This window comes from Lutra lutra, chromosome X, assembly GCF_902655055.1.
Source record: "Lutra lutra chromosome X, mLutLut1.2, whole genome shotgun sequence".
Classification (NCBI taxonomy): domain Eukaryota; kingdom Metazoa; phylum Chordata; class Mammalia; order Carnivora; family Mustelidae; genus Lutra; species Lutra lutra.
Genome location: NC_062296.1, coordinates 7,760,528 through 7,786,806, shown reverse-complemented (window position 1 = coordinate 7,786,806; position 26,279 = coordinate 7,760,528).

Sequence of the window (26,279 nt, the reverse complement as noted above, 5' to 3'; positions counted from 1 at the left end):
ATGAGACCTGGCCCAGAGGTGCTGGGTTAGCTGGACTCCTGAGCTCCAGGAATTTTGAGAGAATAAAAGCGAGGTCTGATTATTTGTGAGGCAACAATGGATAACTATAATCCCTCGGCTTTGAGAGTAGTAGATCCGGACATGTCCTGGGTGTTTTTTTCTAGGAAGAAGAAGAGGGAAAAAGTCAGGGTTGGATCATTTTTTGTCAGAAGGTCAGAAATTCGATCTTTACTCTCCTGGAAATGTGCTGTAAACGGGAGTCAGCAGGTAACGTTTCATCTCCGGGTCAAAGGACCACTTCTGCTCTTGCCCCACCCGGCGACCCCTTTTCGGTGGGATTCAGTTGGTGTTTAATTTTTTTTTCTCTATTGCCTCCCTAGCTAACCCACATACCTCAGAGCTTCTCAGGCATTTCTGGATTTTAAGAAACGATTCTTCCCCCTTTGTTTTCCATTTCCACCAATGTCATTTAGGCTCTCCTGCCTTGCCCAGGACTTTGTGCCTGCTCTCCTCACCCCGCCTTTTGAGTGGGAGCTCCCCATTCTCCTCCCATCTGCCCCGCAGCTCTGGCTGCCAGCTGCCTCCCTAGCCCCTACCCTTTCCTGCAGCCGCTGCACTCCGGTTAGCCCCCCGGAACTGCTCAGTCTTCCTTGCGCACGCTCTGGGTGCCCATCGTTCCGTGTTCAGGTGGCTCCTTCTGCCAGAATTGCTCCCACTACCCATCCGTCTCCTCCACCTGGCAAATGGGCCCTGATCCTCCTGGACATGACTCACATGCTCTGTCTTCTCCCAGGCTTTTATCTGCTCCTTCCTCCTTCCTTCTCTCTCCCTACTTTCTCCCTCGAAGTTCCCCACACCCCACACCCAGGTGGGGTTGGCCATGACCTCCGCTCAGCTGCCACAGCAGACAGTTTTCATTCTGTTATTTATTTTACTTTTTAGAAAGGGGTAAGGGGGAAAAGGAGAGAGAGAATCTTTTTTTTTAAGATTTCATTTATTTACTTGACAGATAGAGATCACAATTAGGCAGAGAGGCAGGCAGAGAGAGAGGAAGGGAAGCGGGCTCCCCACTGAGCAGAGAGCCCGAGGTGAGGCTCCATCCCAGGACCCTGGGATCGTGACCTGAGCTGAAGGCAGAGGCAACCCACTGAGCCACCCAGGCGCCCCGAGAGAGAATCTTAAGCAGACTCCATGCCCAGCACAGAGCCTGATGTGGGGCTCAATCTCACAACCCTGAGATCAGGACCTGAACCGAAATCGAGTCAGATGCTTGGGCACCTGGTGTCTCAGTAGGTTAAGCGTCCGCCGTCAGCTTAGGTCATGATCCCAGGGTCCTGACATTGAGTCCCACGTCGGGTTCTCTGCTCAGCATGGAGTCTGCTTCTCCCTCTCCCTCTGTGTTCTCCCCACCCCCGTCTCAAATAAATAAAATCTTAAAAGCCAGATGCTTAATCGACTGAACCATGCAACCACTCCTGTTTTCATTCTGTTATAAACAGTTACTATGCTAGTCTTAGAATTCTGTTTCTGTGTCAAAATCATCATGCTCCCACTGACCCTGAACCCATCAGGAGTGTAAATCTTGTTCATCTTGGGATATCCATGTACTCAGCGCAGTGATGAACACAGAAGCTGAATTCTAACCCCACTAATTTGTGCTGTGGACCCTTGGAATTCTGCACAATTCAGGAATAGAAATAAGGATGATAAACTTTGCCAGAAGCTTCCATAAAGTATCATCGTGTTATGCCCTGTCTTCTACCCCTATTTTAGCAATAAAAGATGTGACATGAATGGAATCATTCCCATGAGGAGGAGTCAGTCCTCTTGAATATGACAGACTGATCCCAGCTCTGTCTTTTTTAAAGTTTCATTTATTTATGAAATCTCTGTACCCCATGTGTGGCTTGAACTTGTGAACCCAAGATCAAGAGTCACATACTCCGGCAACTGAGCCCGCCAGGCGCCCTGATCCCAGTTCTGTCTTAAATCCCAACTTCGTTCTATCTTCTGGAGACCTAAGATCCCCTGCTAACATGACGACTTCTCTCTGTGTATTTATTTTATGGTTTTCCCCTATGAAGTGCTGTGTAATTTTTACATACAGAAATAACCACAACACATTCAGTTCTGCTTTTGAGAAATTCAGTTGCCTTTTTCCTCCATCACTCAGGGTAAAATGCCGTCGGAAACTGTGAGAAGCAGAAGGGAGCTCACAGCTCATTACCTAGTGCCAGTTATGTGCTGAGCACCACTGTGGGCCCCAGGGATGCAGAAATGAATATGACATGCTCCGGAACTCTAGGGAATCTACAGGGCGACGGGCAGAGAAGAAACAGGAAATGAACATTGACAACACAGAGCGCTCCGTGCTATGTTAGAGCGAAGCCCGTACATCGAATGAGGGGCCCTTCGCCCACACTGGGTGGGGAATGGGAGTTCACAGTGGCAGGCACTTGACAGCCAGAGAGGGGCACTGATTTGCTCAAGGTCCCGTGGCACTCATTCTGGGGTTCTTATTGATACTCTGCATTATTGCAGGAGGCTGCGTACTGTGATTTTATAGCTCCTATGGGGAAGGCTGGGTAACGTAACTAGGGAATTATATTCAAATAAGTTAATCACAACCTGGAGCTTCCAGCGCATGGACATCTTAGGAATAGATACTTATAATTCAGGGAGTATGTCAGGCAACCGACAGCTTTAAGGCTTGGCCAAGAACTGGCACGAGCAACGAGGAGACAAAGCGCCAACCTTGAGCCTGAGTGGATGAAGTCAGTTTTCAGGAAACTCAGCAACTCAAACGTGGAGTCCCAAATGAAAGCACAGAGAACAGCACAACTTTGCGGCCTGCAGTGGCACTAGCTCTGACTTTCCTCTTTCTGCAGTGTTGGTCTATGGATCACCAAGCGTGGCATGGTAGAGCATGGGGGCGGCGGGGCAGGGGAATGCAAACATCACAGGCTTTGGAGGGGTCAGGTCTAGACTGAAATCCTGGCTCTTGTACTTCCTAGCAGTGTTGGCTGGAATTAGTACTTTAAAAAAAAATTTATTTATTCATTTGAGAGAGAGAGTTGGGGGCGGGGGGAGCAGAAGAAGAGGGACAAGCAGAATCCATACTGAGTGTGGAGCCTGATGCGGGGCGCGATCTCATGACCTCGAGATCACGACCTGAGCTGAAACCAACTGAGCCATCCAGGTGCCCCTTGGATTAGTTTTTAATCTCTCCATGCCTCAGTTTCTGTACTTACAAGAAGGGATCAATAATAGTGCCTAAGAAAATTATGAGGATTTAATGATATTGGGTTGTAAGATCCAACTCTCTCCTCCCCCAGTATACAGTTAGGCACTCAAGTTGTACCTATTATCTCTGATCACTTTTACTATTTTTTGCCTCTGGCTCTGATACTTGTGGCCTCAGTTTCTGTATTTGTAAAATGAGTAGGTTGAACTAGATCATTCCTAAGGAGCCTTCTCATTTCTAGCATTCGAAGATTCTGGTGCTTAAATCAACATACACCCTCATTATCTATGATTTTGTTTTCGGCCCTACAGCCTCTGAGGCAGACTGAGCGGCTGCTGCTGTGTCGGGGAGGAAACAAGCTCTGACAGACTCAGGTGCCCAGGAGGTGATTCCAAAGGCAGCTCTTGTTTCATTTCTACTGGGGTTCCCACTGCAGAGATTGTGAAGGTTACAGTCTGCTGACCTCATTCATCCAGAGCAGAAGCTGAGGGATTGGAAGGAAAAAGAAAAAGCCTGTACACCCACATAGCTTCAAGGGCAATGACGGTGCCAGGCTGTGCTGCTCCCTAGCAGGCTTTGCGGGGCTGCTAACCGGTGTTCGTTGTATGAGGCATGAGAGCTAAAGTTTGCTGACTTTTCGCTCCACCTTAAGCCTTGCGCTAAGGGCTCTGCGTGTGTTATTTTACTGAATCCTTACAATGTCCCTACCGAGTATTGTTAGCCCCATTCTACGGGTGAAGAGAATTTGACACAGAGAAGTTAAATGACTTAGCCGAGGTAGCACAGCCTGCAAGTGGCAGAATGCAGATTTGAACCCAGGTCTGTAGGACTGCGAAGCCCAGGCTTTGTGTAGCTTATCACGACACTACGTTCCATACCATGGCTGGTAGTCACAGGAGACAGAGGAAGTTTAAAAACTGCAGAGTCAAACAGGGTTGGGGACTTTGAGTCATCAGGGAAAGTTCCATTTGCTTTAGATTTTTCTGAAGATGAGGTCATGTGTAATATATTTTAGAAGAATTCTCTTTTAAAATGATCAAATGTTCTTTTAAAAAGTTTGGAAGCCCGGGTGCCTGGGTGGCTCAGTCAGCAGAAGGCGTCTGCCTTCGGCTCAGGTCATGATCCCAGCGTCCTGGGATCGAGCCCCGCATTGAGCTCTCTGCTCAGCGGGAAGCCTGCTTCTCCCTCTCCTTTTCCCCTGCTCATGCTCTTGCTTGCTCACTCTCTCTCTCAAATAAATAAAATCTTAACAAAACAAAACAAAACAAAACAACTCTGGAAACCAAATAAGAAGAAAAGGATGAGTTAAAAAAACAAACAAACAAACTGAAAAACACGGGATGGGAGTTGCAATCCTGGCTCTATTAAAACCTGTCCTCACGACCTTGACCTGATCCCTTCCCCTCTCTGGACCTCGGTGTCCCCATCTTCAGCAAGGGAGAAATAGACTTGCTCAGTTCTTCTTCTGCTTCAATGTGCACATGAATCACCTGAAGGTCTTGTTAAAAGGCAGGTTCTGATGCAGCAGGTCTGGAGTGGGGCTGAAATTCAGCCACTCTCTCAGTCTCTCAGGTGGGGACAGCACTGCTGGTCCCAGGACCACACTTTGGTCCACTGAGGGGCGGGATGACCTCAGATTTAACTCTAAAAACCAAGGTATTATAGTCAATCCACAATTGCTAGGTAAACAAGGAATGTGGATTTTTCTCTTTATGGGACGGCGTGTGTGACTGTTCTCCACACTTGACCTTCACTGCCTCCGATGCATTTCAAGTCCCCTGAGTCTGGAGCTCACAGGCTTTGACACTGCCCTCCGGAGACTGTCCTTGCAGGTGGGAAGTGGCTAGCTAACCTAGAAAGGCAACAGCTCAGAGCAGGGTGAGTCTCGTGGACTCCCGGGCACGCACGGTGTCCTCCCCTCTGCCTGCTGCTCAAAACCCACCTTTTCCCACCGCACCAGAAGGCGCTGCTGGATGTGCGGTTGGCGGGGGCTCGCGTGCTGCCGGCAGGGAGGGCTTCTAGAAGAAGTCAATTCCTGCTCGCCCTGTGGAAATCCAGCCTGTCGCTCCCGCCACCTGTGCAGTTGGCAGAGTCAGAGAGCACTGCTCAGCCCATTTTCCCAGCAGCCCTGTTCTCAGCCTCCTCAGAGTGAGGTTTTCCTCTCCCTGACAACGAATTCTTTGGGGTGGTTGAAATATCTGCTAGAAAAAATAGGATTGATGTCAACATAAGCCTAAATTATTCTGGAAACCTGAGATCGTTCAAAGTTTAGGGATATTTTAATGCAATCAGCTTCAAGATCCTGCAGTGACGGGAACAAGTATCTAATGGATCCTAAACTGACTTGTTAAATTTTGCTCTTGTTTGTTTCCATTCATTTTCTATCCTTTCCTTTTTGGCACATTTTCTATTTTGATTTTTTTCCTTTTAACTTTGTATTCTAAATGAAGTCTTTTCTCAGCTTCCTTAATTTCCTGTGTCTATAACTGGGACGGAAATGTGCAGTGTTTAGCAGAACCCTCCTCATGAGTGATGCTGACATGCAGAACTTTCTGGTCTCTGAGCTTGTCTTATTCAAGTGACCTCATGAGGCACAGAGACCTGCTCTTTCACGTCACTGTTGGTCAACGGGAGAGTTCCGACCCCAAAGTAAAAGGCTCAACTTGGCAACTCCGCGGAGCATCCTGCTGGCTTGAGGAGAACGGGCTGATGCTGAAACCTATGAGAAACTTCAAAGTGACTGGAGAACCGGGCTGTCTTTATGGGGTCTGGATTGGGCTATGGATTGTGTCCCTTTACCCTGCTTTGGCTCTGACCTCCCAGGGCTGGGGCTGGCCCTCCTCCATGGTGGTTTCCCACTGAACATGTGCACCTACACTTGCAACTGCCTTGGTTTCGTAATTAACTAGGACTGTCTTCACCAGACACTCCTATCCTTACTTATCAATATGTGGCAGCACGGTGCGTTGGTTGCGTATTGCTACTGTAACACACCACTACAAAGTGGCTTAAACAATAAAAATTTATTGTCTTACCATTCTGGAGATCAGTAGTATCATTGAGCTAAAAATAAAAATGTCAGCAGGGCCACGGTCCTTCTGGAGGCTCTAGGGGAGAATCCCTCCTGCGGCCTCTTCCAGCTTCTAGAGGTTGTCCACCTTCCTTGGCTCTTGGCGCCCTTCTTCCAACTTCAAAACTGGCAAAGGAGAGTCAAGTCTTCATATTGGAATCACTGGTTGCTTCTTCCTCTCTCTTCCACCGTTTTAAAGTTTATTTCTTTTAATAATCTCTACACCCACTGTGGGGCTTGAACTCAGGACTCTGAGATCAAGAGTCACATGGTCCTCTGACTGAGCCAGCCAGACCCGTCCCTCTCTCTTCCACTTTTAGAACCATTTGTGATTATATCAGGCCAACCTGGATAACTGAGGATCACCTCATTATCTCATCTCATCTCATCTTTATTTTTATTTTTATTTTTTTAAGATTATTTATTTATTTATTTGGCAGAGAGAGAGAGAGAGATCGCACGAGAGGGAACAGAAGCAGGGGGAGTGGGAGAGGGAGAGGCTGGCTTCCCGCTGAGCAGGGAGCCCGATGTAGGGCTCGATCCCAGGACCCTGGGATCATGACCCGAGCTGAAGGCAGACGCCAAATGACTGAGCCACTCAGGCATCCCCTCATTTCATCTTTATTTTTTTCTATTTTTTTTAAGATTTAAAAAAAAATATTTATGTAACAGAGAGAGAGCGACAGAGATCACAAGTAGGCAGAGAGGCAGGTAGAGAGAGGGGAGGAAGCAGGCTCCCTGTTGAGAAGAAAACCTGATGCGGGGCTCGATCCCAGGACCCTGAGATCATGACCTGAGCCGAAGGCAGAGGCTTAACCCACTGAGCCACCCAGACACCCCCTCATCTCATCTTTAAATTAATTTCTTAATTTAATCATAATTATGATTTGTTTGTGATTGCAGTTCTCTTTTATTCTCCAAAAACCCCTATCTTTTGCTAGTAAAATAATTGGCAGGTTTTACTTTAAGGTTAACAATGGCTATATCAAAAAGCACATTGCCAACTACGGGGCTAGATAAAGAGGCCGTTTCCCCACCTCTCCTCCTGGCTCCTTTGCTCTAGACATCTTGGTTGATTTCAGTGAGTGACCATTGGGGCCACTTGTTTTCTTTTTGTTGTTTGTTTGTATGTTTTGTTTTTTTTATTTTTTATCTTTTTCTACATTAAATTCTGGCTCTATGTCTTAAAATCCACAAGGAGTGAGTCTGTGAAAGCCAAGTCCCCTTACCCCAATCCCAATAAAAGCAAAACTCCAGGCCTGTGACCTTGCCATATGGCCCCAGGTACACCATGTCATTTGCAGATCCTGTAAGTAATAAACCTCCCCCGCAACAGAGTTCTCTGATAGTTATTTTTGGAGGGTGTCTTATGATTATAAGAACTATTTATGGTGACTAACATAACACGATTAAAAAAATTTAAAAAAATCCTGGGAAAAAAAAAAGAACCACAAAGGCAGGTCTAGCCAAAATTTTGGTTATTTGTAGGCTGAGATTGGCACAAAACACCTGTGGAGGTGATTATGGTGGATACCACGTGCCCTTGCCTATCTGTACTTCTTACCAGGGGCACCTTACAAATATGATGCCTTCCAGGGGCGCCTGGGTGGCTCAGTCGGTTAAGCATCTGCCTTCAGCTTGGGTCATGATCTCGGGGTCCTGGGATTGAGCCCCATGTCAGGCTTTCTGCTCAGCGATGAGTCCACTTCTCCCTCTCCCTCTTCCACTGTGATCTCTCTCACTCTCTCTCAAATAAATAAATCAAAAAAAAAAAAAACCCCACAAATATGATGCTTTCTAGTCACCAATGTGTTTTCACTTCCGTTTTCAAATTTACAATGCCAACTGAAGAAATGGAGTTTCTCTTATATTAGGTACTTGTTTGAGGTTATTTACCACCTATAATTAGTAAGTGGTGAAGGTGAAACTTAAGTTTGGATTCTCTAACTTTAAATTGCCTCTAATGCCACAAGATTAGTGTGAAAAGGCCAAAATTCCATTTGTACTTGGTGAGGGGATATAACCAGGAGGGAGTTGTTTTTTTTTTTTAAAGATTTTATTCATTTGTTAGAGAGAGTACAAGCAGAGAGCACAGCAGAAGGAGAGGGAGAAGCAGGCTCCCCACTGAGCAAGGTTCCTGATGTGGGGCCTGATCACAGGAGCCCAGGATCATGACCAGAGCGGAAGGCAGACACTTAATCTACTGAGCCCTCCAGGTGCCTGGAGGAAGGTTTTATGTGGAGAGTGTACTTGTGATGATCATTGATTTAATATTGACCTAGAGGGTCTGTTGTCTTCTTAAAACTGTGGGATATTGTCCCGTCTTTGGCATAAAAAGGAATCTTAGCCTGGAGACCATTAGCTATCATTTAGGGGTACAGTCCTAATATTAAGTGGGCTCCTAATAAGCATTAGATGTTGTATTAGGCTGGTGAATCTATTATTTTATTGAATCTTGGTAACCTATCCTACATTATTCTCCTCCTCCTCCCGTTCTTCCTCCTCCTCCTCCTTCTATTGTTATTATTATTATTATTACTATTATTGTCATTATTATCCCTGCTTCAAAGATGAGTAAAATGGGGCCCAGGGAGTTTACTCCCTTTCCCAAGCCAAGATTCAAGACCAGGCAGTGTGGCTACGGAGCCTGCTTTCTTTACAATAGCTAATCAAGGACTGATCATTCTCTCCCCAGCATTTAACTCACACAGATCATAAATATCTGACTCCGAATTTTCAAACAGTTGTATGACTTTTCGCTTTTCATAATCCATTTCCTGTTTGCTTTTCTCAATGACGTAGGCCCTGTCCCCTGACCAAGTCTGGCTTTCCTAATGATGGAATCTGCTTCAAGGTTACTTGCCCATCCCTCTCAGTAGCCCTTGTACTAACGTTGCCTCTTGCTTAATTTTTACTGAGCACCTGACTTTGTAGAAATCCCTCGTTTGGCAGACAATAATTACACAAGGTCGCATGCTTGGGCCTGGCCCTTTCTCTTTGCCTTATCCTGTGGTCTTCTCAAGTCCTGACCTCATCAAGGGTCAGTGATTGGAGTAATAGATGTGAAATCAGACAGCGAGTGCTCCAGTTCTGAGACGTAAACCCACTCTGCTCTGGGAAGGATCTGGGGACTTTGAAGTTAGCCACCTAATCACAATCCACATACCCTAGAGGGGCCAGTTCTGGGGTGTCTTGGCCTGGGGCATCTGGCCATGCCTTAGTTTCGGCCATCTATAATATTAGATGCTTGAAGATCTAATACCCCTTACTTCTCAGATTCCCCCAGTGATAGACAGTTTTCTTTGATCTTATCCAAACTGAAGAGTAAGACACTAGGCATGTGTGAAAGAAGAAGGCATTTGGGACCCCACAGCAGAGTTGTCCTTTACAACTGGACAGACCCTGGGGAAAATGACCTGGTGTAGACATCAACTGTGACCGAATGCCATGGGTGTGCAGCTCAGCTTCCAGTGGCTGGCTCTGGTGTGTTTATGAGGAGCCAGACTGGGGTCCTTTGGGCAGGAGGGAGACTTGGGAGTCAAACAGCTGAATATTTTGGATATCCATCTGTGGACCCCGCCCAGGACAGGCAGAGGCCCTGTGAAGAGCCAGGCAGGGCTAGCCACCCCTGGGCAGGAGTTAGGGGGTGGCAGCAGTCCTGAGGTAGCCATTCAGTAAGACCAGACAGACCACCAGGGAGCAGGGGGACAACCCTGTCCTGGGAACTTAAATGGTCCACTGGGTGGACCCCTGGGTGGTCCATGGGTGAACTTTAATGGTCCACTGGGTGAGAAGATTGGTGCTTCCTGAATGTTGGAGAGAGGGACAGGGAGCAGCAACCCAGGGTCCCACGGTCAGCACGTTGGGATGACACCAAAGTGTTCCCCTGGAAGGAGGTGGGGAGAGGGGCAAGTGCATTGTCTTTCCTTTGTCTGGAAGACTGGAGCAGAAGCTGAATGGGGCTAAACTTGTAGGTCGAGGGACAAGTAGGCCCGGCTAAAAGGAACCGGGGAGGTGCCTGGGTGGCTCAGCGGGTTAAGCCTCTGCCTTCGGCTCAGATCATGATGCTGGGGTCCTGGGATCGAGCCCTGTGTCGGGCTCCCTGCTCAGTGGGGAGCCTGCTCCCCTCCCCTCTGCCTGCCTCTCTGCCTACTTGTGATCTCTGCCTGTCAAATAAGTAAACAGAATCTTAAAAAAAAAAAAAAAAAAGTAAAAGGCACTGGGAATGGCAGAGCAAAGTCAGAAGTCATGGTACTGGATCAGCCACAGTCAGACTGTCTTTTTCCTCTCTCAACGTCTGCTTCATCCTTACATCATCCTGTCGATCACAGAAACCACCTCCCTGCCCACGGTCTGATAATATTATGGCTCCCTGCCTTATACCGCGACCATCTTTGAACTGGATTTTGCTGCTTGAACTCTTGAATTGCACTGACTTTGGTTTTGAACATATAAAAAGCTGGCTTTCTTGTTAAGAGACCATGAGTCATAGTGGTGACGATCCTCCCGAGTCAGACAGACCTAGATGCAAATTAGAGCTCTGTGGCTTAGCTGCTGTGCGAACGTGGGCAAGTCACCTCCACTCAACGGGCCTCATATTCCTTCTGCATAAAATGATGGTGATAATGATAATACTAATAGCATCACCAATGTGCCAAGGCTGTTGTGAGGATGAAACGAGAAATTATGCTTGGCTCACGGGAAGCCTTGGACAAACGGTGGCTAAGGCTATGATTGGCTTGTCCAGGCTGACTCTACCCTAGCATCCGCTCCTGTTTTCCTTGAATTGGCTTTTGAGTTCAGTTCAGTGTGTGCTGACTTTTCACTGAAGCTACGTGAATGAAACAAGATTGACCACATTATAAGGTGACATTCTTCATGTGTTTTCTGAATACCTACCATGGTCCAAGTCAACCGTTAGTTTGGGGTGCTTAGAGATCCCCATGGAGTATGCTGGAACTGAGGGAGTGTAACGTAATATTCTGGAAGATGCCTCCCTTCTGTTCCTAGATCATGATATTTCTCTGAGACATCTAAGTCGAGTGTAATTTTAAGGTAAAAATAGCACCAAATTTCTGGAGTTGAGTAGAGTGAATCAGGAAAATGTACTGTATCCTAATTGTTTAGTGACATGAGTAAAATCAATGGGCCTGACAGGGACTCCATTCTGGAGACCACAAATCTGTACCAGTCATCACTGTCCACAGGTCCTGAAATCCAATCTCATTTTGGAGGGTTTCCCAACTGAAAATGCTGTAGACCTGCAAAGGGGTCTATAGACTCCAAAAAAAGTCAGAGCCCTTAGAGTATATCTGAGGAAAGGCTCCGGAAAGGTACACAAATTTCTCAGATGTTTCTATAGCAGAAGAATCTGAGGGTGAAATGCTCCCCTTGAGAGATCCAGGTCTTCTAGAGGGAATAAGAATCCCAGAGCTCTGATGTCAGATTTCCCTGAAAATTTTTGCCTTGTCTCATCTTACGTCAACCTGAGCTGTGATGTCAGAAACAGTGGATCTTAGATGTGTAATATGGATCTCAGAAAGGCTTAGCCACAAAGCTCATTGGGAACTCAAATGTGGACATGTGGAAAATGAAGGAAGTCAGGGATGGGATCTGTGGGACCAGGGAACTGAGAGCCTCTTAATACAGGGCCTGAACTGTAGGATGCCATGTACTTCTACCCCCAGCGTGTAAAACAGCAAGGAACAGGTTGATACTGCAAGTAGGTTTGTTGTATGGGTCGACGAACAGACCAAGGCCTGGGTGGGTGAATGAGAACTGCCTGCACTTGCCCCATATCTTGTTGGTTTATCCACATACCCCCACCTTTGAGCAGCCTGGAAACTCTTGAGGGCATCTGTATATGTCCAGCTTGGAGAACGGGAGGGCTGGCTCTGAGCCGAGTGGTGCTGCGAGGGGGTGGTACTGGTCGTCTGGCAGGTGCTCTGATTGTTTAAAGATGCGATGTTTAGGATCTGATCTTCTGACTTTGGGGGGGAGGGTCAGGGTCAGAAAGGGACTCTGCCCTTGGGCAGATGGGGTTGAAGCTAAAGGGTGAACTGTTAACAGAGACAAACCCTAGTCCCTGGGTTTGTCATTTATTTATTTAATTTATTTTTTTATTTTAAAATATTTTATATTATAAGTAAACTCTTCACCCAGTGTGGGGCTTGAACTCATAAGCACAAGATCGAGAGTCACATGTTCTTCTGGCTGAGCCAGCTAGGAAGCCCTTTAATTTTTTTAAATATTTTTTTTATTATTTATTTGTGTGTGTGTGTGTGTGTGTGTGTGTGAGAGAGAGAGAGAGAGAGAGAGAGCGAGAGAGCACGCATAAGCAGGGGGATCAGAAGAGAGAGAAGCAGACTCCCTGCTAAGCAGGGAGCCCGACATGGGGCTTGATCCCATGACCTGAGCTGAAGGCAGACGCTTAATCGACTGAGCCTCCCAGGTGTCCCATCCTTTTATTATTTTTTTTTAAATGTAAGCTCCACATGGGAAAATTGGACAGCTATGTATAGAAGAATGAAACTCGACCATTCTCTCACACCATACACAAAGATAAACTCGAAATGGATAAAGACCTCAACGTGAGGCAGGAATCTATCAAAATCCTAGAGGAGAACATAGACAGTAACCTCTTCGACATCAGCCACAGCAACTTCTTTCAAGATATGTCTCTAAAGGCAAGGGAAACAAAAACAAAAATGACTTATTGGGACTCCATCAAGTAAAAAGCTTCTGCAGAGCAAAGGAAACAGTCAACAAAACAAAGAGGCAACCCATGGAATGGGAGAAGATATTCACAAATGACACTACAGACAAAGGGCTGATATCCAATATCTATAAGGAACTCCTCAAATTCAACACACACAAAACAGATAATCACATCAAAAAATGGGCAGAAGACATGAACAGACACTTCTCCAATGAAGACATACAAATGGCTAACACACACATGAAAAAATGTTCATCCATCATTAGCCATCAGGGAGATTCAAATGAAAACCACTTTGAGATACCTAACACCTTACACCAGTTAGAATGGCCAAAATTAACAAGACCGTAAACAACATGTGTTGGAGAGGATGTGGAGAAAGGGGAACCCTCTTACACTGTTGGTGGGAATGCAAATTGGTGCAGCCACTTTGGAGAACAGTGTGGAGATTCCTTAAGAAATTAAAAACAGAGCTTCCCTATGACCCTGCAATTGCACTACTGGGTATTTACCCCAAAGATACAGATGTAGTGAAAAGAAGGGCCATCTGTACCCCAATGTTCATAGCAGCAATGTCCAAAATGGCCAAACTGTGGAAAGAGCTGAGATGCCGTTCAACAGATGAATGGATAAGGAAGATGTGGTCCATATATACAATGGAGTATTATGCCTCCATCAGAAAGGATGAATACCCAACTTTTGTAGCAACATGGATGGGATTGGAGGCGATTATGCTGAGTGAACTAAGTCAAGCAGAGAGAGTCCACTATCATATGGTTTCACTTACTTGTGGAGCATAAGGAATAACACGGAGGACATTAGGAGAAGGAAAGGAAAAGTGAATTGGGGGAAATCAGAGGGGGAGATGAAGCGTGAGAGACTGTGGACCCTGAGAATCAAACTGAGGTTTTGGAGGAGGGGGGGCAGGGAATGGGTCAGCCTGGTGGTGGGTATTATGGAGCACACATATTGCGTGGAGCACTGGGTGTGGTGCATAAACAATGAATCTTGGAACACTGAAAAAAAAAAAAAAAAAAACCACAACGTAAGCTCCTTGAAGTGCCCATTCCCCCTGCTCGTGCTCTCAAGTCATTCTCTCTGTCTCAGATGAATAAATAAAAACATCTTAAAAAAAAGTCAGCTCTATGCTCAACATGGAGCTTGAACTCATGACCTAGAGCACAAGAGCATGTTCTACCGGCTGAGCCAGACAGGGGCCCCGCCTGCTTCATCATTTAAACATTTTTCTCTAGTAAACACTTGGCCTGCACGTGTGTACTGTAAGGAACGGCCAGGCAACTGAACGGTTAGCCTCCAGGCACACTGCTCAAGGCAGAAATGCCGCCTCCGTGGCTCTGTGTCCTAGATGTCCCAGAATCCACCTTCCTGTCCCAGTCACCACTCCCGGAACTCTAGCTACCACCCCCGGGGCCACTACTGGCCTGTTTGCGCACATACTACACGTCCTCATTTCACAGTTAGCCAGAGGAAAGCTTTTCAACAGAAATCGATTTCAGTCTCTTCTTCAGAATCTTCCAGTGGCTCTCCATGTGCTACTTGATGAAGTCCTCACAAGACGTTCACTACCTTTCCTGTCGCGGCCGTTGAGTACCTCTATGCTGTCCACGTCCTCCTTCCTCCCCACTCTGCCTTTGCCCTATATTCTAGCCATCAGGAGCTACTTAACTATTTTCTGACACTCTGCTATAGCTTTTTTTCTACCCCCCCAAAAGCTGGGATTTTATTTTTTATTTTTAGGATTTTAAGTGATCGTTGCACCCAATGGAGTGCTCAAACTCACATCCAAAGTTGGATGCCCCACTGACTGAGCTGGGATTTTATTTTATTTTATTTATTCAAAAATATATTATTTATTTGGCAGAGTACAAGAGAGCAAGCACATGAAGGAGGAACAGGCAGGGAGGGAGAGGGAGAAGGAGGCTCCCCACTGAGCAGGGAGCCTGATGCCTGAGCAGAGATCCTGACGTGGGGCTCAATCCCAGGCCTCTGGGATCATGACCTGAGCCAAAGGCAGACACTTAAATGGCTGAGCCACCCAGGCACCCCCAAAACTAGGATTGTAGACAGGGGTTTGGAATCGGGTCTCAACGCTCATCTTGAGTTCATATTCAGATACCCTGACCCCCAGATACATCCTTCGTTCTAGTCACACCTGCCACTCTCTGTTCACTGACCGACCAAGGGTTTCCCAGAGCTCATAGTCCAGCAGAGGAGGGCAAGGATAAAACAAATTCTTAGATGCTAATGAGACAAATGTTTTGGTGGAGGTAGGATCCAGTTGCTGAGGGATATGGGCAAGATAGCTGTCAGTTCGTCTGCTGGGTCAGCGAAAGCCGCCGGAGACTGGCGCTATTTAAACCCAGACTTGAAGGATAACAGGGGTTTGTCATGCATTTCTAATGTGCTTGGTGCGACTTGAAACCTTTTTTTTTTTTTTTTTTAAGCATTGCCCACATACTGCCCCTGATTGTGTTTTTACTGCTAATTTGTCCAATCTCTGAAGAAAGAGTTGCTGAGTAATAGGTAACTTCAGTTGAACATCTATCTAAATTATTATTATTTCCCAATTAGCGGCAATTGAATGAATGAGGCTTTGTTACAGTGTGAATAGCACGGAGGAAGACAAAGGTGAGCCAGGGACTGAATAGATGCTCAGAAGGGAACATTCTGACCTGGCCTTCTTCCCTCCCATCTTGCCTTATTTTAGGTCATGGCAGCAATCACGGCAGTTTTTTTTCATTTTATGTCTAATGGATTTCTGATGTAGTTACTTCTGGCAGATTCATTTTCACTCCTGGTTCTGCCCTGCCCTGACTCTGAGGCGCACTCCTTCTCTGGAAGTCAGTGCCTTCATCTGAACAGGGAAGGATCTGTGTATTGTGTTCCAGGCCGAGCATGTCCACGGTCTCTGCTGCGTTCGCTCATGCTTCCTTGGGAGTAGACCGTGTCCACTTTTCCTGTAGAAGCTATGTACAGCAAGGTCTGCAGACTTAAGTGTACATCTCAATGCATTTTGACAAAATGTGCACAGCCCTCGAACTGCCACTCAGCTCAAGATACAGAACGTTTTGTTCTCTTCATTTGGCCCCGGCCAGGCTTCCTGCCCAGTGCCTCCATGGTAGCTACTATTCCAGTGGGCATTTTCATAGCTTTGTTCGACTTGGTTTTGACTTTAATAGATAAGGAATAAATCAGCTCATTTGTGTCTGACTTCTTTTGGTCCACATAACATCTGTGAGATTTATCCAAGTCATTTCCTGTAGAGGAAGTTTGTTCTTTTTCATTGCTAAGTACTACTTCAGTATTCTGTTCTACGAACACATAGCAGTTTCTTTAGTCACTCTGCTGCTGACGGGCTTCTGGGTTGCTTATAGCGTGTGGCTCTTAGGAACATATGGACTCATTGCTGTTGTACCCAAGAGTGGAAGAACGTTTCTTCTCTTTTTATTATCCAACAGTTTCTAGATCTAAAAAAAAAAAAAAACAAACAAAAACCCAAACTTTGAAAACCTGACCAGGTCAGTGATTCCCAAACACGAGACTGTGGACTGACATCCTGATCGTCTGAGAAGTGTTATAAAACATGAAATCTTTGGGTCAAGTCCCCAGATATTCTTACTCAGTATCTGGGGTAGAGGGAATATGTCTGATTTTACAATTTTACAATTTCTGAGTGATGAATGATTCTGATAGGGTGTTAGCACTGAGAATCACCAGACTAGAGGATCTTAAGGGCATTCCTAGATCAAACATGCTATATTTCTATCACATGCTGTCTCTGAGCATTACATCCTTGGAACCAATCATTGTCTGGGACTTCCTGCATTATATTGAATTTTTGTTTGTCTCTTCCTCACTGTCTGTGGTCTTCTCTGGAGAAGCACTTTGTTGGCCTTGTGTATTTATGTATTGTCTGAATCTAGGAGAGGTGGATCACGCAGCAGGGGCTCAGTATGTGTGAATGAGTGAATGAAAACATAACACATATATTTTTGTAATACATCAACAGAGGTCCATCTCTACAGATTTCATTTCCTTATTGTTGCTAGACTTGAGGGCAAGGGCTAATACTTGCTAGAACTGAGAAGTCATTGCTCACTTGAAATTCCATTTTAGGTTGAGTCCACAGGAGGACAGTAGGCTTTCCACCCAACATCCAACTCGAAGAGACAGTTCCAATTATGAATGGGGATGAATTTATTGGATTGAATTAAATCTAGTGTCTAGTTCTCTCCTTCCCACCGACTACGTCAGGATGTGGAGGGGGATAGGGACAAAAGAGATCAGAGAGTTTCAGAGAATTCCTGGCACATCTGAATTTAGTATGACCATATTTGGGACCCCACTAACAAAGGAATGAACTAGATTGCCTCCAATGTGTTCTGTGGGCATTGTGGAGGATACTAGAAAAGTAATTTTTTTTTAAAGATTTTATTTATTTCTTTGACAGACAGATATTACAAGTAGGCAGAGAGGCAGGCGTGGGGTGGGGGGTGGGGGAAGCAGACTCCCCACCGAGCAGAGAGACCGATGCGGGGCTCCATCCCAGGACCCTGAGATCATGACCTGAGCCAAAGGCAGAGGCTTTAACCCACAGAGCCACCCAGGAGCCCCATCCCAGGACCCTGAGATCATGACCTGAGCCGAAGGCAGAGGCTTTAACCCACAGAGCCACCCAGGCGCCCCTAGAAAAATATTATGAAAGAGCACCTAACCTCAGTTTTCTCATGGCCTCCTGAAACCATCACAACACTCCGTAGTGGTTACAGAGCTGCGCGCATGCATGTGTGTGCGCGCGTGTGTATTTGTGTTGTTGTGCAGAGAGAACATCTTGCAACCAGAAGGCACATATCCGGGGCCTGGTTCAGCTTTCTTTCTTTGCCTGCTATTCCAAGGGCTTTTCAGAGGTAAAGTTTTTTGGGTATATTTTAAAGGTTTCTTGACCCTCCTAGACAAGGGAACAAGTAGGCTGTCTAGTGGTAAAGTGGAGACCCCCCTATATTCTGTGCAAACTTCTGAGTAAAATGCTTGCACTCTGTTCAGTGCTGGGATGATTCTGAAGTTTCTGACCTTTGAGGGTCCATTCGTTCCCCTCGACCTTGGAGGGTCCATTCACTCTGGATTAAGAGAGACCGGAAATACCTCTAGCGGGGCCACGAACTTCCTGGTATTCTAGTAAACTTAAACCAGCTCCAGTTAATCCAGCACCCTTCCTGCTATAGTTGTATCCTAATTTCCTTTAAACGAAAATTCTCAGAAATTTTTAGAACTGGTATCTGACCCTCGCTGAAGCTCAAATTTAAAGTCATTTACTGAGAACCTACGTCAGGTCCTACACAGCACAAGATCAGGGGATTCAAAGATGAAGTATTTCCTGAGAAAAATCACAAACAAATGGGAAAAACAAACATACAGGCAAGCGACTGCAACTCAGTGTGACCAGGGCCAAAACAAAGGTAGGTGCCCAAGTTTGAGTGACACGGGGGAAATGCGACAGATTCTGTGTGGGCCGGTCAGGGAAAACCATGGAATGCAATATGAATTTAAGCTTATTTCCCAGGACTTCCTGATTGGTGTGTGCATGTGTGTGTGTATGCACGTGTGTATGTGGGTGGGCGTGCGTGTGTATGTGTGCGTATGTTTGTGTGTGTGCGCGTGTGTGTGCGGGGTCACTATTGTATTGTTCCGTGCTTGTTCTGTTGAACTTTCCTTTAGCCAACGTTCACTGTGTTCGCCATTGGAATTTTAGCTATAACCCAGTCAGCTTTGCCCTGATGATTTGGTTCCCCCCACCCCATCCCAGTACAGGTCTTTAGTCTGAAATGCTTGTTTTCTTTATTTCCCTATTAAAGCAGGGCTGGTTACTCTGGAAGGCCTACTTGAAATCTTTCCTCCTTCTCTCTATGAGTCTAAGCCTCCAGCACACTTCAGACAGTCAGCAACTCCCTTTCTTCGTCTCCCTCTTGCCAAGCCCTCTGATCTTTCTCTATACGTGCTTCTCCCATGAGTCCTTGAGAGCCACAGGGCCCTTCTCAGAGGAGGTTTAGGGGAGGGAGAGAGGGCACGCCCTAGGGAAGGTGCTTCCTGAAGCAACGTAGCCAACTAGTCTACCTCTGCTTGCACCGGCAGAAGAGAAACCTGTATCTTAACGGAGGACTGGACTTCCGAAGTTCCTGTGGTTATTTTTCACATTTGTAGGTGGGAGAGCTGATGTCCACAGTGATAAAGTGACATGTCCAAGATCACACAGTCAGTTGATGGTAGGGCCTGGACCTAAAGCCAGGTCATATGACTCTCAGTGAAGGTTTCCTTCTGCTATACCATACTCTTATACCTGACTCTCTCTGCCTCACTAAAGACAGGACAAAATGAACAAAACTTCCAAGATTCGGCCTGTACTCAACTACCAAAATGTAAGAAAATTTGGACAGAGTTTGAGGGTTCTGGGCTCCTTCCATTTGCCAATCTGTTGTGTTCTCTGTCACACCGAGAAGGTAAGATTCTAGATTTCAGTTCTGATACTGATTTTCTTTCCATCCTTATAGCCCCACAGCACAGGGTAGGCCTTCAGTAAAATGTTTTAGGAACAGGTGCCTGGGTGGCTCAGTTGGCCAAGTGTCTGCCTTTGGTTCAGGTCATGATCCCAGGGTCCTGGGATCGAGTCCCATATCGGGCTAGCTGCTCAGTGGGGAGCTTGCTTCTCCCTCTGCCCCCCTGCCCCCACTTATGCTCTCCCTCTCTCTGTCAAATAAATAAGAAATAAAATCTTAAAAATGTTTTAGGAAGAAAGGAAGGAATGATATATCCTTTGTATTACTGCCAGAATTAACAAATGACTTCTTTTTTTAAAAAAAAGATTTTATTTATTTGTTTGAGTTAGAAGAGAAAAAGTGTGAGCAGGGGGGTAGAGGGAGGCAGGGAAGCAGACTCCCCACTGAGCAGGGAGCCGGACAAGGGGCTCCATCCCAGGACTGGGATTGTGACCTGAGCCAAAGGCAGATGCTTAACCAAATGAGCCACCCAAGCGCCCCTTAACAAATGACTGCTAAAGCTCCCATCTATGCCATACCATGGACCAACTGTGTACTGCCTTCCCTTTTATCCCTAGAGTGAGATGCAAACAAAACCAGTGCTGACTTAGTGTCTGCAGTTCAGAGAAGCTTATGGGTGAGCGAGAGCAGCTAGAGGAGGGTGATCATGATAGCAAAGGGGATTTGTAAAACCAGATGAAAGGATGGAGTTATTTAACCCAGAGAAGAAAAGTTTCAAAGGGAATATGGTAGTGCTTTCAGAATTGTTATGTGGGTAAATATCTAGACTAATACAATGTCGCCAAAGGGCAAATCGAGAACCAATGGATGGAAGTTAGAAGGGAGTAAATTTCATCTAGGTAGAAAGGAATAATCTGCCCACAGTTAGAGTGTGTTCAAAAGCAGCTGCCTTAAGAGGTGGTGAGCCTTCACTGGCTGGATTTTTATGAAAGCAACGATACTGAAGAGTGAAGCTGTACTTTATGATAAAGGCAAGAGTAACAAATAGCTTTTGAGGCCCTTTGCAAGTCTGAGATTTTCTGATAAATTTCTGGTGGGGAAGAGCACAAAGGCCTCTGTCCTGAGATTCAGTCTTGTTTTTGTCTGACTTCTACTGTGAAGAATCCTTAAAAGGATTCTATGCAGAGTTCAGTACAATATAAATGCCGGGGTGCATATAACTTTATCCATAACCAGCCATGCTTTTCCTGAGTCTTGAACTTGTTTTGGACCAATGAGTAGGTCTTGAGATCTCTCTTACTGTCAAGGGTTTTGTTGTACCTGAGCTAAAAATGTCACTGTGACTTTTCATAGTTCCCCATCGACTTCATGACTTCACTCCTTTCCCCTACTTATTTCCAAGTGTAGCATGATGTATTCATCAACCCAAATCACCATACTGATATTGCTTTACAATAAGATTAATGTGAAGTAGAACTAGGAAGCAAAATTATAAAATATTTAGGAGATTTTTCCTTACTTTTCCTTTTTTTTAAAGTTTTGTTTATTTAAGCAACCTCCACATCCAATGTGAGGCTCAGACTCATGACCCCGAGGTCAAGAGTCACATGCTCCCCTGACTGAGCCAGCCAGGTGCCCCCCTGAGTGATTTTTCATTACTCATAATTTAGAGGACAAACTTGAACTTCACATGTAGAAGCTAAAAGTCAATCAAAGCATTAGGTTAGTTGCTGGGAGGATATCCAAAGTATAAATTGTCAGGAAATGGCTTGTTTAACATCACTGAAGTAGGTTACCCAGAACTACTTTTCCCAGAATCTTGTCAAACCCAGAAGACCAAGTTATAACTTCGAAAGAAAATGATGGTGTTCCTCAGCTTCATATTTTCCTTCTAAATGACTGAAATACCCTAAAAACTGCTTCTTTGGGGAAAACACTCTTCATTTGTTTCAATGTTTATCACACAGAGTTCTACCAACAGGAATAGGGAGGTTTCTTGCAACATTTGAAGAAAATTCAGACCCATCCATTTTTTGGAAGCTTGTTCTTACCTTTCCTATATATTCTCCGATTGAGTTCATTTTATTTCATTTTTTTTACCATGTACTAGATTTTTTATATTTCAAAATGTATGAAATTAAGCTGTCAGCAAAGTTTCCAATCCTGGCTGAATTTGATTGCCATTATTGTAAGGAAACTGAAAGTTCAATTAGTCCATTCCTCTGATTTTGTAAATGAGACAAGTGTAGGAAAATTCTTTGCTAAGATTACAATGCTAGTTAGCAATAACTCCAGGACTCACTCTCATTTTGTGTCCTGGGAAAAGGAAGAAAATGGGCTCCTTGCAAAGTCCTTGCACTGCTATCTCTATGAGGCCAGACCTGGAAATTGGCAGGATGAGGATTAGCTGAAAATCTGTGCATAGATGAGTCAATCTCTTTACTTTCCTTCCCTCCCTGAAGAGTTGGTGGCCAGGAATTTAGTTCCAAGCAAAATTTTGAACAGAGACTTTCCTAAAATATTTGAACTCTTGGTATATAGGAAGAACTAAGGCAGTTATTTTGGGGAGTGTGTCTTAGCATAATGACCTTGTCATTTGGGGCTTAGGGACAAGCCAGTTCCCTGGCGATTCACCCTAAAATCTGTCAGTCCCAAATCCTTCTGCACTCAAGCCCGGTCAACCTTCACATTTTCTCATTTGAGCATTGAAACGAACAACTGTTCATTTCTCGGTACTGGAGGAAAGCCTGCAGCATAACCAACAAAGAGCTCGGTGGAAGAAGAGGGAGTGACTCGGGAGGCAATTTAAAAACAAATGAAGTAGCGTCCTAGAGAACGTGTTTGTTTTAAAGATATGTCCACATCTTTTGGATACTCTTCCCCTTAATTGTCTCCCCTTGAGTGTGACCTGAGCTTAGTGAATCATCTGTAGAGAGCAAACAGAATATGGTGGGAGTGATGGCATTCCACTTCCAATGTTAGCTGAAAAACTACAGAAAGCCTGGGGCTTCCGTTTTGCATTCTGTTTCTCCCTCCCTACCCTCCGAATCAATACTCACTCCTCCAGAGGAAGAAAGCCAGTGTCCAGCTTGTGAAAGAGGTCCACGTGGGAAGGAACAGAGAGGCTCGTCGGCAATCACGTGAATGAACTTGGGAGCGGATCTCCTGAATCCCGCTCGTAGTCGTGTGTGTGAGCTTGCATCCTTGTGAGAGACCCCAAGCCAGAACAGCTCAGCTAAGTGGCTCCTGGATGCCTGGCTTACAAGAACTGTGAGTTAATAAAAAGTTCTTGTTCTTAACCACTAAGTATGGGGGATGTTACCACACACTGATAGAAAACTACTACAGAGTGAACCAAGAAGAAATTGGTAGGCAGGCACAGGATACTGTGTACAATGAGGAAACAAGAAAGCACTCAGAACTTAAAACGTGGTTGCCCCCTTTAAACTCAGTAGAAGGATTGGACATAGGACAGATTTTAAAAGACAAATTGTGAAAGAAATAGGAAACTCAGCCTCAAATCAGGAGGTCTAACATCCAACTAGTAGAAAAAAGGATTCTACTTGAAACAGAATGGACAAAAGAAGAAAGAATAAATAGAAATAAAACAAGAATCTTAGAGTTGAATGAAGAGATGGATCTTTTTTTCTAATTTTTTAAAGATTTTATTTATTTATTCATGAAAGACAGAGAGGCAGAGGTAGAGGGTGAAGGCTCCATCCCAGGTCCCCGACAACATGACCAGAGTCAAAGTCAGATGCTTAACCAACTGAGTCTCTCAGGCCCCCCAATTATAGAAATTCTCTTGACTCTCAAACTTGAAAGTCTCCCGTTCACTTTTATTTCTCCTTCTTCCTCCAAATTCTACCCACTGTAATTTTACTTATACTAGTTGTACAGGTTAATAATATATTCCTTTTGTTAACATCATTTTCTGTGCTTTGCATCCAAATTGACACTAAAAGTTAAAGATGAATTAATAGCATTCACACTATTATGAGTAAGTCAGTCAGTATTATAAGGTATTGAACCAAAGTATGTGCTATGATTACATTTTCTTCTTAGCAATTTCTATGGCTTGACCATTGTGACACTAGAGAACATTCATAGATTTTCTTTTCTTGCATTCAAAATTATGCCACAGTTTAGCTCGTTTCATAATGACACGACACCTGTCATTTTCTTTTTTGGGTGCATTTTTTCTGTACTTTATGATTTCCTCTCCTTTTTTCTTATTGGGAAAGTAAATTACAGACAGTTCCTTCTTCACCACATCCCCCTGATGACTTCCAATTTCTCACTCCCCTGTTTGGAATGTCTTCCTCTCTTTTTTCTGGAAGTGCACTAACCACCTGAATCAGTTGCTTCATATTTGGAACGTCGTCTCTTATACAAGCTTTTTTATCCTAGAGTTTGAAATTGTCTTTCTCTTTGTATTCTAGTTTTTGTTTGTTTGTTTGTTTGTTTTTATTTCTGCTTGCCATAATCACATCTCCTTATTCTTCATTTGTCTCCCTTTCTAAGGAATCCCTATTTTCCCTGAAGCCCTTCCTCCCTAATTCTTCTGCTCCCCTCTAGACTGATCGTCCTGAACATCTACAGCAGAGTCTCAATCCTGGGGCTTCCGCTCACTCCTCTCAAGAGTTAGGACCACAGTTTTGTTGTGTACCCATCCTCTATCCTGGCTTACTCCCTTGGTTTGATGGCTTAATCCCTAAACCTTCCTAAGGAAGAGAGCAGGAAGGGTGAATTTTCCGAGTCCTTGCGTATCTGAAAAGTGTCTATGTTCTGACCTCACACTTCATTAAAACCTCAGCCGGGGTGATGAAACCTATTAGTAGTCTCTTCTCCCATAGTAATAAATATCGAGCCAGTCACGGGCTGCCCAAAATGAAGACTGCACTGCCCAGCCTACCTTGTAAGCAAGTATGGGCAGCAAGTATAAGAAATGTCATATGGCAGCTTCCCGGAATCATCCAGGAGAGGAGTTCACAGGAACTCTTGGGATTCTTCTTTATCAACCTTCCTTCCAGACCGCTGCCTGGAACATGAATGCCATCATCTTGTACCACGGAGTCAAGGCCGTGCATCATAGAGAAACGAAATAGGAAAAGCCTAGGTCTCTGAGTGTCATTGGTGCTTTGGGATTTTACTGAGACCTTTGTGTAAGAGGGAAAGAAACTGAATTTTTTCAAGCCACTGTTGTTCTGGGGTTTCTGACCAAGCTACACCTAATCCTGGATAAAGCAGGTTACGTATAGAAACATATGATCAAATCGTTTTCTCTAACAACACGGAAAGCATAATTCCACTGATTTCTACCATCCAGGGCTGCTGAGCTACAAAAACTTTACATATGACCTGTTTTTTCCCTCCCCTGAGATCTCCAAGAGACTTACCTGTCTCTGATGTTGTGAAATTCACAGTGAGTCTTTATTTACTCTTCCTGATTTGCACCCACTAGGCGCTTTCTTTTTTTTTTTTTTTTTGAGATTTTAGTTTTTTTATTTTTTCAGCATAACAGTATTCATTATTTTTGCACCACACCCAGTGCTCCATGCAATCCGTGCCCTCTACAATACCCACCACCTGGTGCCCCCAACCTCCCACCCCCCACCCCTTCAAAATTCTCAGATCGTTTTTCAGAGTCCATAGTCTCTCATGGTTCACCTCCCCTTCCAATTTCTCTCAACTCCCTTCTCCTCTCCATTAGGCGCTTTCAATTAAAAGATTCACCTCAGGCACCTGGGTGGCTCAGTCGGTTAAGGGTCTGCCTTCGGCTCAGGTCGTGATCTCGGGGTCACAGGATGGAGCCCTGAGTTGTGCTCCCTGCTCAGTGGGGAGTCTGCTTGTCCCTCTCCCTCTGCCCTTCTCCCCGCTCTCTCTCTCAAATAAATATTTTTAAAAAGAAGATTCTATACTAATAGACCAAGAAAAAAAAACATGAGACTCTTAAGGATAGAGAAGAATTTGAAGGTCGAGGGAGGGAGGTGGGTGGAGGACGGGCTAGATGGGTGATGGGTACTGAGAAGGGTACCTGTTGTGATGAGCACCGAGTGTTGTATGTAAGTGATGAATCACTGAATTCTACTCCAGAAACCAATATTTCACTGTATGTTAAGTAAAACTTAAATTAAAAAACCCTTCGAATCTATAAAAATTAAATGATTCAAGTCAGATGACATGAATTAGATAATGTTGCTCCCAAGCATCCCAAACATAGATGATCTTTATGATAAGGAAACACATCAAATTGTGCCTTTTTGGGGGCACTTGGCTGGCTCTGTCAGTAGAACATTACTCTTGATCTTGGGGTCATGAGTTCGAGCCTTACATTGGGTGTAGAGATAAGTAAATAAAACTTTAAAAAGTTGTGCCTTTTTATAGATAGGATTTTTGAGAATATGTTGGTGGAGATATGGCCTTCTGGATTTCCATTAGCAGAATCATCACATATTGTTGGGCAGAAGGGTTTTTCTAAGTTGAGTCTAAATTCCATTTTATCCTAAGGTTCAAACTTCTCTCTTGCAAGGAGTCTGACTCCACTTTTAATGTCTGACTGCTAACAGAATTCAAGTCTCACCACTCCCCCTTCCCCTGACCAGAAAATCCAGGTGCTCCCTCCCATGGGGTCAGGCAAGTCACACAGTCCCAAGGTCGCTTCCCTTCCCTGCTCTCAAGCCATTCGAGAACATCCTGGGAGGCTGTCCTGCTTTCCTGGGAGAGTAACTAGGT